This window comes from Sarcophilus harrisii, chromosome 3, assembly GCF_902635505.1.
Source record: "Sarcophilus harrisii chromosome 3, mSarHar1.11, whole genome shotgun sequence".
Taxonomy (NCBI): Eukaryota; Metazoa; Chordata; class Mammalia; order Dasyuromorphia; family Dasyuridae; genus Sarcophilus; species Sarcophilus harrisii.
In genome coordinates, this window is record NC_045428.1 from 590,060,087 (window position 1) to 590,070,293 (window position 10,207).

Below are 10,207 nucleotides of genomic sequence, written 5' to 3' on the forward strand. Positions count from 1 at the left end.
TGGATCTAACACGTACCGAGTCTCACTGCAATCCCCAGCCTATCTGTGGGCTAAGCTCTGTGACTCTGCAAGGCCACTTCACCCGCCTGGCCTCAGTTTCCCCATCTGTGAAAGGGGCTGGGGAAGGAAAGGCCACCCCTCCAGGAGCCCTGCCAAGAGAGCCCCAGCTGGGGTCACAGAGAGTCGACTGAAACGGCCGAACGCCCCCAGCTAGTCCTGTCTGCAGCCTGTCGTGTATCTGTCTGTCTTGTCTCCAGGCAGGCCGGGAGCCCCTTGAGGGCAGTCTGCCTTCTGCTTCTGTCTGCATCCCCAGATCTCAGCACAGGGCCTGGCACACAGCAGGTGCTTAATAAATATTTACTTACTGAGGAGATGCAGAAGGTGCTAAAACTGGGAGCCGCTTCTGGAAGAGCTCCTACAAACAAAGATTTGGAACAAAGACCCCAAAGCAGCTGACGCCTGTTCAGAACCCGGGTCCTTTCTATCTTCAAACGTGGCCTTCGGGGGCGGAGCCCTGGCTTTCGGGCCACAAACTCATAGGGAAGGCAGGCCCAGCAATGCCCCCGGTGGGGGGAGCCGGGCTGGAGAACCAGCAGCAGGGTGAGTGCAGCCATTCGGGCAGCAGGAGAAGTGGCCAACCCCTCCAGAGCCTCTGGCGCCTGAGGACATCTGTGGGGCCTGGAACAGCCCTGACTTCCTGCCCCTCCTCCCCTTTCTTTCTTGGGGTTCAGTGACTTGCCCAGAGTCGCACAGATTTGAATGTGGGTCCTGGGCCAGAGCCCCCGGCTGCCCTCTGTCTCCCAACCCCCCGAGCCTCCGATTCTCTGGGCCCAGGGGCCGACGGTTCACACTTACGGTTGGGTAGAGAGAAGGAGCCTGAGGGTGGGCAGCTCTGCAGGAAGGGCCCCAGCCTGGCTCTGCCTGCCTCCGCAGGCACACCCAGCAGCAACTGAGGGCCACCCAAGGGCAGGGCCCGCTTCTCAGGGAACCAGGGGGATCCCCCTCCCGGGGGCCTGAACCCTGGTCTCCCAAGTCCCGGATCAGGGCCCAACAATCAGTAACCACAACCGCAACGGACCGGAGCTTCCTCAATCATTAACACAGGAAAGTGCTGAGGCTGGCAAGGGTGCCCGGGCAGAGCCGAGTCTCCACTCTGCGGCCAACCTTCGTGGTGACCTTCAGGAGGGCACCTGAGGCCCAGAGGTGTGACCACCTGTGAGGTAATGGGGCAAAAGGGCTTTAACAAGTCTGAAAGTTGGATAAGCAGCAAGAACTTGCTTTAAGACACCTTCGGCAGCCCAGCCCTCATCAGAGCTGTTAACGACGGCACACGGGGTAAAGGTCGTCAGCGCCGGCTACCTGACCGCCGCCCCTGGGACCAGCACCAGGCAAGCCGACGCAGCCCTCACGCGGGAAAGCCAGGCCCGTGCTGGCTCTGTGAGATTCTGGCCCTTGTCCAAGCGCCCGCTGGGTGATTTCTGCCACCCATTTCATCCAGAAATCTTTCCAAAAAACCTAAAATTGCATCAATACCAAGTCAGAGACATCTGCAGAGCCCAGGAGGGCAGGAAGACCCTGGCTTCTCAAGTGATGGGCAAGGGGGCACCCAGGACGGACGGCCCCTCTGCCGCCGTTTGGTTACTGAGGCCTGAGGGAGTCCAAACCTGCAGACCAAGCAAATCAAATCTAATCCCTTTCCCATGAGAGCCTGTCAGCTATTTGACAGCAGCAACAATGTCAGGGCCTCAAGCCTTTCCCAGGCCGAATGTTCATTCATTTGACAAGAAAGAATTAAGCGCCTCCTATGCACAAGGCGGGCATCCAGATGGCAGCTGGCCTGGCATCAAAAAGGCCCTTTTCAAATCTGACCCCAACGCTTATGAGCTGTGATCCCAGGCAGTCCCTTCACCCTGCTTGCCTCAGTTTCCTTATCAGTAAAATAAGCTGGTACCTATGCCAAGAAACCCTCAAATGGGTCGCCAAGAGTGCCCTGTGGACAGACCCCCCCACACACACTGAGGCTGCACCGCCCTTGAGACACAAGCCTCACTAAGCTGCCCCCAGCCTCCTTCGCTGTCCTTTCCCACACCACGCAGCCAAGTTTCCCGAGAACCCCCCAATGGGAACACTTTCTACAGAATGAAACTGTGCCCACCTCCCCCCAAAGGCCTGCCCCGGGCTTCTCACTTTGCACAGGCTTTCCACTCACAGCCTCAAAGCGGCCCCCTTGACCTGGCTCCGTGGGGAGGGGAAGTGATCTGCCTGGGACCCCCATCTCAGACCCATTGAGGGCCTGTACCCTGGGCCCAAGAGGGGCCTTTGAGCCGGGCCCAAAAGGAGCAGGAGGAAGAGGGCCGAGCTGTACCGAGCCGAGATCCAGGATGCATCTGCCTGGGCCCCGAGCTCTGCTCTCCCTGGGAGGAGACACTTGAGACCCTCCAGAGTCATTCCCAGCGACCACAGTCCAGATCTCCCAGGGAAAGAATGTGCACGTCTGTGCTCAAATTCCCACTTTAAAATTTCTCTTAACAAGGGCATTGTTAACCCCCAGCTGGCTCCAGGCTGGAGGGGACAGAGGAGAGAAAAGGGGGGCTCAGAGCCACCCCAGCTGCTCTGGGGCAGCACCAAAGAAGGTCCCTGCAGATTCCTCTGGTCCCGGGGCCCCAGACCAGGAGCCAGGAGTCCCAGAGCTGCCCAAAGACGGGCGCCCTCTCTTTCAAGCCTTCCAGATGTCATTTGGTGAAAGCCTGAGAGGGCCAGAGCCCAGCCCCCGGCGATCCCCAGAGCAGGCGGCCTGGAGGGATGTCTAGGGAAGCAGCAGCAAATGAGGGCTTAACTCAAGCAGAGCTAAAGCGAAACAGAACCCTTTCATCTAGCACCCAAAACATAGGCAACTGACCAAAAACTGTTCTTCGACAGACAAGAACTAACCGTTCTCAGAAGAACCGGGCACTAGGAGCCCCACATGAAAGGATCCTCCAAATCACTAACAATACAGGAGGAAGGAGATCCAGGCTGGGGGGGGGGGGGGGGGGGGTCTGGACCCCGTGAGGCCCTTCTGGGCCCGGGGGTGAGCCGGGGGGGGGGGGGGGGGGCCCCGGGCCCAGCAATGCCCCCGGTGGGGGGAGCTGGGCTGGAGAACCAGCAGCAGGGTGAGCACAGCCATTCGGGCAGCAGAAGTGGCCAACCTCTCCAGAGCCTCTGCCCAAGGATTCCAGTGCCAAGTGGGGTGCCCAGGGAGGAGACTGGCTGCGCGGGGGCAGTCCCTGTCTTGGGGGAAGGGTGCGCCGACACTGACACAGGCTGTACGAGGCCACCCAGAACCGGCCGGGCCCAATGGCCAGCTATGCCCCGGACTACCGGAGATGGCCCCAGACCATGAGAGATGCTGGCCAGCCGCGAGCGCCCTCCTGACCAGGTGCCCAAGAATGAGGCTCAAGGGCCCCGAGCTGGCCAGGAGAAGTCCTCTGCAGCATCCCCCAGAGTAGACAAGGAGGGATCTTCGGCCACCCCAGGGCCCGGGCAGCTGGGGCCCCTCAGACAACGGCCCAGTCACCGCCCTTCCACATCACAAACACAAAGACACCAAAGTGTGGACTAGCTCATCCTTGGATGGGCTGTGCTCACAACTAGGGCCCCGCCGGGTTGGCCATCCTAACCCGTGGGGAGCCCTGGCCTACAGTCACCCTCTGTACCCCGAGGAACGCCTGTCCCGCGCAGGCAGCTCAAACCAACTCACTCTGACACCGGTGAAGGACCTACTGTCCTTTCCTTTTCATCTGTGAAGATAAAAATCCGATAAACTGAAATCAAAGCCAGAAGACAGGGCAACGCTCCTGGCGAGAACCGAGCACACAGGAGCCACGATTGCCAGCCTGCAGAGGAACCACCAGACCCCCTTCCGTGCCCAAAGGCCCGAGGAGCAGCCGCAGGAGACCTCTGACCCCGGCCCCGACCCTGGCTGACGACCGAGCTCCACGAGCCATCTGCACCAGAGAGCACAGGGGGACAACACAGCACCCTCACTCTTTGCTGTTCGCTCGCATTTTGTTTCCTTTCTCATTTTTTCCCATTTTTGATCTGCTCTTCCTTGTGCATCGTGTACCACAGGGGTAATTGTGGGAATAGGAATAGGAGGACTGCACCTGGTTAACAATACTGCATTTTGTGCTGGGTAGGGAAGGAGGTGGGAGAAGAGAGGGGGAAAAATCTGGAACACAAGGTTTGCAGGGGTGAATGGTGAAAATTATCCATGCATATATTTTGAAAATAAAAAGTTTTAATTAAAGCAAACAAATAAAGTGTAGGGCCTGGGGGCCCCGTTCTCTCCAGGAAGAGGTGCCACAAAAAGGCTCTGACAGGCCTGCTCGGCCCCGAAACCAGCCTGCAGAACAGAAGCAGACAAGCCCCACTGGGCTGTCCTGTCTGGGAACAGAAGCAAAGGCTGGGCCCTTGTTCTCTCCCAGTTCTGGGGATGGATAAAAGCTGAGCATCCAACGCAAATCCAGCCCGCTCTCCGTTCCGGGACACTGAAGGTGGAAAATCTTCCATCCGCTGGGCGGCTCTGGGTGTGTTGAGCAAGTGACTGTGTCCCCCGACGCTGGTGTGGCCCAAGGAGCAAAGGCCCCAAACGGGGTGGGGAGGGAGGGGGCCTCTGGCGGCACACATGGCAGGGAGACAGAGAAGGGCCCGACACCGCGGAGCAGAGCAGGGGAGCATGGGCTGCGGGCCCCACGGAGCAGCAACGCCGTGAGAGCTGCTGGAAGACACGGCGGACACAGAACGCGGCAGAGCAGTCAGGAACGCCGGCACCACGCACGTGACAGCCAGCTCAGACGAAGGGCAAGCAAGCGAAATTTAGCATCTGTGGTTATGACCAGGAGCGTCCCTAAGAGCAGCTACGGTGGCCCTCTGACCGAGGGAACAGCACGAGCATACACTGGATTATGCTTCTCTGTGTGTGTATGTCTCTCTCTCTCTCCTTCTCCCTCCCTTCTTCCCTCTCTCCCTCCTTCCCTCCCTCTCTCTCTCCCTTTCTCTTGTCTCTCTCTTTCTGTTGTCTCTCTGTCTCTCCTGGTCTCTCTGTCCCTCTGTCTCTCTGTCTCTGTCTCTTGTCTCTGTGTCTCTGTCTCTCTTGACCAGGGTACTCCTGGGTCACAGGAAACTGGAGGGGCAGATCCAGAAACACTCCTTAGAAAAACAAGAGGTCATCTCTTGCTAGGACTGAACAGCCTGCCTCAGACTGGGGGCCAGGGGAGGAAAGAAGCATTCATTAAAACACCTACTACTCCCCGAGTATTTTCTCGTTTGGTCCTCACAGTATCAGGTAGAAAACGACACGACTGTTCTCATTTTACAGCTGTGGAAACTGAGGCAGGCAGTGGGAGTGTGGCTTGCCTGCACTCCGGACTCCCACTCCCCTGCGCAGTCACCAGCTTGGGGCGAGAGACGGCCCCTGCTGCCCCTTCAGGGGAGACCGTGATCGCTGCGGCAGGCCCGCCCCAGGAACCCGACACCCTTTCCAAACCGAGACCCAGCGTCCCCGGGCCCGAGAGCCACGGGACCCACACAAGGTGGGGGTGGGGGCAGCCCCTCAGGGCCGCGTGCACACCTGTGTGCCGGGCTGGGGCCGAGGGAAGTCCGCAGCTGCCCCAACGCTTCCTTCTGGCTTTGGGGGACAAGGAAGCGGGAGCGCGGGTTTGCTCTCCCGGGAGGCGAGCAGCCCACCAGAAGCCTCGGCCTGGAGGGGACGCCGGCCGGCACGTGCAGGGAGTGGCGTGTCGGGGGCTGATTGTGTGACAGCCAGTGGGCGGCTCCAGGCACAGTGCCCTGGGTCCCGCTCCGGCGCTGGCCGCGATCTGGTTATTGCCGAGGGACTCACGAGAGGCGAGCCAGGACGTCTTGTCTTCACACAGAGGCCTTTTCACTGTGAGTCACAGGGTCTGGGAGGGGAAGAGCTCGGGTGGCGGCCGCCCTCATCTGTCCTCGCCCTGACTGGGGCTCGGAGCCGAGCCAGGAGAAAGTGGGGCAGGGGGTGGGGTGGGTGGGAGCAAAATCCCCGGCGAATGAGGAGATGTTCCCGCAGCGGGGGGCTCGGCAAGCCCTTCCCAGAGTCCTTGGGCACTCTCTGTCCTTCCTCACGGGGAGGCTAGTCCTTCCCGCTCTAGCTCCTCCCCTCAGCTCTTCTCGACTCCCGATCTCTGGGGCCAAGCGGAGCAAACATGGGCCGCGGCCTGGACTGCTGAAACGGCCAAAATGCCTGCCCCGGAGAAGCGACATAGACCCCTCTCTGAGAGCCCCCGAGGAGCTATCCGCTGATCTGGAAGCCCCCAAAGTGGAGCTCTCCAATTCCCCCTTCTTAGTGCACCCCTCAAGTCCCCGGCCGCCCCACTTTTCTTTCCTAGGTTCGGCCAGTGTGGCCACGTAGGAAGTCCCTGAGGTGGCCCAGAGCAAGACACATTGTGCTGTCCAACTACCAGCCCCAGGTTTGGACCCCCCCCCCCAACTGGCCCCACTGGAGCTGATGACATCTCACTGAAAAAGCCGAATCGGAAGGAACTGCCCCGGGATCCCCAGCAGCCACGGGCAGCCCCCAACTCACGGATGCTGTGTGAGTGAGGCCAGGGACGAGGCGGGCTGGGGGCCCAGGGAGGTCATGGCAGCAGTGCCAGGGAGGAGCCGTTAGACTGGAAAGCCCCCAGGTCACGCAGCAGAGGCTGTCTGCGGACACCAGGGCAGCCTGGGAGGGCAGCTCTGCCCCTGCCCCCAGGGCCTCTCTCTCTCAGACAGGGCCTGCTGACCCCTGGTTCCTGTCCTGGGGGAGCCGGCCGGGCCGGCTGCATCACAGAGCCTTGGGGAGCCCAGACAAGCCGCCCGTCAGCAGGCTTTGGGGGATTCTCCGGCAATCCTCTGACTCTCCGCTCCATGGAAGAGAGCAAATTGCAGTGTCAGGTTGCCCTGGGGAAAGAGCTAATCGGCTGAGCCCTGATGCTCTGAGAGGCGGCAGCCCCACGCGGACCCCGAGGGACCAAGATCTGGGGGTACGTGGGGACTAAGGGTCTGGCAGGAAGCACCCGCTCCCCCGGGAGCCAGCCCAGATCCAAGGGCCTGGTAGGAAGTACCCCCCCCCCCCGGGGCCAGACCCTGCAGCCCCCCATGTCTGGAGGCCACATTGCACGGGTGGAGGGGGGGGGGTTCCAGGGCAACATCAGCACTGATCCAGGCCCAACAAGAAACAGATGAGGGGCCCGGGGAGGTCTCCTCCACAAGAGCAGAGGAAGGCCTGGCGGCCCCCCAGACTTCTCCCAGCTGTCACGCAGAAGAGGGCCTCAGGGTAGCTCTGGAAGGCCGGGGAGCATGGCGAGAACCGAGAAGCTCAGGAGGTGGGGGAGTATGGCAAGAGCCTTCACCTTCTGGGTCTGTAAAATGGGTTCTCGGGCCCTTCCAGATCCAGGTCTCCAAGTCCCAAGGGGAGTGAGCAGTAATGGGACAAAAGAGTTAAGCTTGACCCAAAGAGCTTTCTCGTCAGCAGGGCGGGCCAGAACCAGCTCCCCTCACACTGGGAGGGACCCCTCCGCCAGGACGCCCCAGAGTGCCTCCCGGATGATTAGAACTGGAAGAGTGAGGGAGCCATGGAAGTCCTTGCTGCGAGATGAGGACCCCAAAGGTGAGGGGGCCCCCAGGCAGAAGCATGAGGCCAGATCAGAGGCCGGACTTTCCAGGCCAGCCCAGACCCCCACGGGCATCAGGACGCACTTGCAAACCCGCCGCTGTCCACCGGGGGCCGGGAGCAGCCAGGGGCCCTGCCAGAGCTGGGACGCAGATGAGGGCGGGGGCCTGGGGCAGTGGGCACAGTGACCCTCCCCCTCACCAACCCTCGCCCCCCACACCCCGTACCTCCGTGTGCACTGGAGACTGGCAGAGTCCTCGTGGTTCTGAAGGCTGCAGAGTCCGAGTCAGACCTGGAGAGAGAAGAGAGGAGAGCTTACTTCTGGGCGCCCCGGCTCGAGGGGCCGCATCCCTGGGAAGGCCCTGAGTGGTTGGAGGCCAGGACCGCGGCTCTTGTGACAGACCGCGTCGGGGGTGTCCCAGGGCCGCGGGAGGCCCCCCCGACTCCAGCAGGGCAGGCGCATCTCGTCGGAGCCATGGCTTCTATTAATGGAGTCTATAAATTCCTGCTCCGCGGAGCCACAATCAGACTCTTGTAAAGATTTAATAGCTGCCTCCAAACTGCACGGAAATTGCTTTTCCGCTGCTCAATTGCTTTCTTCCCCCCGAAGATGCACATGGGTGTTTAAAAACAGACCAGCAGACTTAGCTTCTCTGTTCTGGGAAGCAACTTCCTGCAGCTGTGCCCAAGCGGCGAGGGGCCAGAGAGAGGGGGCTGGTCCCCGCCTGGGGGAGGGTCCGGGAGACCTGGGAGCGAGGGCGGAGTTAGGGGTCAGCCTGGGGGCCCCCTCTCCCAGAGAAAGAGATACGAGTTCAAATTCTGCCCTCCAACTCCTTAGCAGAGTGATCCCTAGCAGGTAAGGTGTGGGTGTGAGCCTCAGTTTCCCTGCCTGTTAAATGAGGGAATCTTTGTAATTCGCCCCTCCCAGAGTTAAAGTATAAGTCTTCCAATGCTCCAGACATGGAAAAAGTCACCAGAGAAACAACCGCCCTGACAACAGAAGGGATGTGACCAGCCCAGATCCGGGAGGAGCCCATGGGGACTCTGCTAACAAATGGCTTGCTCCAGTGATCCTCACAACAAAACACAAGAAGATGTTACTCCCACTTGACAGACACGAAAACCGAGCCGCAGACCCCCAGCCAGGCCCTGGCTGACCAGCAGCTGGCAGAGCTCTCGGCCCCCCCCCCCCTCACCGAGCCTTTGGCTATTTTCCTGCCACTCGGTGCCCCTGACACGCCCCCCCCGGCCCCAGTGCCCTCGGCTCACCCTACCCCCCCACCCCTGCACCCCTCAGTGTTTCCTAGCTCACATCCCACCGGCGTCCAGAGGGCCGAGGGCAACCGCCTCAGGTGGGGGTCAGCATCTGGACCAGAGCAACCATGGGGACCTAGTGATGGGACGGCATGCTAGAGCCCCCTTCACTAACCCCCCTCGGGGCCCCAGGGACCCCCAAACCAAGCTGGAGGTTCCTACCATACGCAGCTGAGGCTCATAGAGACAGAGAGAACAAAAAAGGGGAAGGAGGCAGGGACTGGCCGTCCCCCTCATGTATCGTTGGTGGACCTGCGACCTGCCTCGGCCTCTTCAGGAAAGCCACTTGGAGCATCCCCATAGCCACTGCCCCCCAACCAGGGCCGGCCCCCCTGCTCCACAGCCCAAAAGGCCAAAGAGAAAACCGACCCACGGGTTTGCTTCTGGGCTGGCTGAGAATTAGAAGCGGGGGCGACACACCCAAACCCCAGCCTTTGTAACAGAGGGGGCTGCTGTCAGAAGGGACCGTCCAGCTGCGGGTTCCCCAGGACAGGGCAACAGGACAAATGGGGGAATCTTGTTTTGCTGGATCTATTGGGAGAGATTTTATTTTTCTTTCCAATGAGAGAGAAAATTGACTTCAGCTCCCTGGAAAAGAAATAAAGATTTAAAATCTTCCTAGGCACCGGCGTCTCTCCCACCTGCCACCCCGCAAACAGAAGTCCTCTACTACCAGGGAAAAGCTGGGTCAAAGTGGGTAGAACCAGGATGATCGATGATCCGGGAGGAGGTAAATGCAAAATCTAGTCATGAGGTCCCAGGGTGTGAAATAGGATAAGGAGGCTAAGGGTGGAGAGGAGGCAGAAGCAGGGAAGGCAACAAGCACTTACTCAGTAACTACACTGAACATTTTACAAACGTTATCTCAACTGATCCCTACAGCCCCGGGAGATAGATGCTATTATTTTTTTCCCCTTCAACAATTTTATTATTTATTTTTAACATTCTTTTCTTTTTAAATTTTGAATTTCAAGTTCTCTTCTAACTCTCTCCCACCCACTGGGAAGACAAGCAAAATAATGAAAAACATATTTCTATATTAGTCATCTCACAAAAAAAAAAAAAAAGCAGGAATAATGAAAGCACCTTCAACTTGCACTCAGCATTTACCAGTTGTCTGTCTCTCAGGCATTGGATGGCATTTTTTCTAGATGCTATTATTTATTTTACAACATTTTACAACTGAGGAAACTGAGGCAAACAGGTTAAGTGACTTGCCTGGGG

General features: G+C 59.4%; 1 long non-coding RNA gene across 1 annotated transcript; it reads left to right on the forward strand.

Annotated features, from left to right (window-relative positions):
• The first annotated feature begins 6,147 nt into the window (after window positions 1–6,147).
• LOC116422886 lies at window positions 6,148–8,632 on the forward strand. The gene is made up of 3 exons (XR_004233409.1): window positions 6,148–7,040; window positions 7,532–7,666; window positions 8,598–8,632. It is a non-coding gene; the product is annotated as an uncharacterized LOC116422886 (long non-coding RNA).
• Window positions 8,633–10,207: the final 1,575 nt, after the last annotated feature.